We start from the raw sequence: 1,865 nt of genomic DNA, 5'->3' as shown, positions 1-1,865 counted from the left end.
AAGCTTGTAACCAGACAGGTAAGCAGAATATTGGTGCACCAAAGCAATTTGCTCTGAGCATATTTGCCTACATTGCCCACCTGAGCATTGATTCAATGGCCACATAGGGCTAGAGAGAGAGAAGTTAAGGCTTAGGGGCAGCCCAAGGTAGGAGTTTAATAAAAGAACCTCTCCACATTGAGCTGAGACCCCAATGGGCTACATCCACTGCATAAGGGCCAACCAGAATGAACATGCCTATTCCCAGCAATCCCAGAGAACTGTACTGAACGGCTGCCTTGACACCAAGCAGAACTCTCTTGCTTAAAATAAAAGGGGGGGGGGGTTAAAAGGAGGGAGTGCATATACCTTTTTGAATTAAGTGTTTTCATTTTCTTTGGGCAAATGCCCAGCAGTGCCATAGCATCCTATGGTATCTTTATTTTTAAGTTTTTGAGGCAACTCTGTACTATTTTCCACAGTGGCTGTACCAATTTACAATCCCACCAATTTACAGTTTACATCCCCACCATGAGGGTTCCTTTTACTCCACATTCTCACCAATACCTGTTGTTTCTTGTGTTTTTGAGTCTGGCCACTCTGGCAGGTGTGAGGTAATATCTTATGGTTTTGATCTGCATTTCCCTGATGATGAGTGATGTTGAGCATCTTTTCATGTGTCTGTTGGCCATTTGTATGTCTTCTTTGGAGAAAGGTTTATTCATGTCCTCTGCCCATTTTTAATTTTTAATTTATTTTTTATGTTTATTTTTTAAAAAAGATTCTCCATTAAGTTTATTTTGCAAACATTTTGTATTTTATATTTTATTGGCTTACATGGTTACAAGGAGAAAAATGTATGCAATTTTAAACACTGAACTATTTATCATTTTAATATGAATTCATATATACTTTATGTTTATTTCTTTTTAATTTAATTATTTATTTAAATTTTATTTTTTAAATTTACATCCAAATTAGCATATATCATATAACAATGATTCCAGGAGTAGATTCCTTAGTGCCCCTTACCCATTTAGCCCATCCTCCCTCCCACAACCCCTCCAGTAACCCTCTGTTTGTTCTCCATATTTAAGAGTCTCTTATGTTTTGTCCCCCTCCCTGTTTTTATATTAGTTTTGCTTCCCTTCCTTTGTGTTCATCTGTTCCAGGTCTTAAAGTCCTCATATGAGTGAAGTCATATGATATTTGTCTTTCTCTGACTAATTTTGCTTAGTGTAATACTTTCCTGTTCCATCCACGTAGCTGTAAATGACAAGATTTCATTCTTTTTGATTGCTGAGTAATATTCCATTGTATATATATACCATATCTTCTTTATCCATTCATCCGTCAATAGACATTTGGACTCTTTCCATACTTTGGCTATTGTTGATAGTGCTGCTATAAACATTGGGGTGCATGTGTCCCTTTGAAACAGCACACCTGTATCCCTTGGATAAATGCCTAATAGTGCCATTGCTGGGTCTAGGGTAGTTCTATTTTTAGTTTTTTGAGGAACCTCCATACTGTTTTCCAAAGTGGCTGCACCAGCTTGCATTGCTACCAACAATGCAAAAGAGATCCTCTTTCTCCACATCCTCGCCAACATCTGTTGTTGCCTGAGTTAATGTTAGCCATTCTGACAGGTGTAAGATGGTATCTCATTGTGGTTTTGATTTGTATTTTCCTGATGATGAGTGATGTTGAGCATCTTTTCATGTGTCTGTTGGCCATCTGTATGTCTTCTTTGGAAAAAGGTTTATTCATGTCCTCTGCCCATTTTTAATTTTTAATTTATTTTTTATGTTTATTTTTTTAAAAAGATTCTCCAGTAATTTTATTTTGCAAACATTGTGTATTTTATGTTTTATTGGCTTACACTG

This window comes from Panthera pardus, unplaced genomic scaffold, assembly GCF_024362965.1.
Source record: "Panthera pardus isolate Hobbes unplaced genomic scaffold, ASM2436296v1 HiC_scaffold_27, whole genome shotgun sequence".
NCBI lineage: Eukaryota > Metazoa > Chordata > Mammalia > Carnivora > Felidae > Panthera > Panthera pardus.
Note: the sequence above shows the minus strand (reverse complement) of the source record.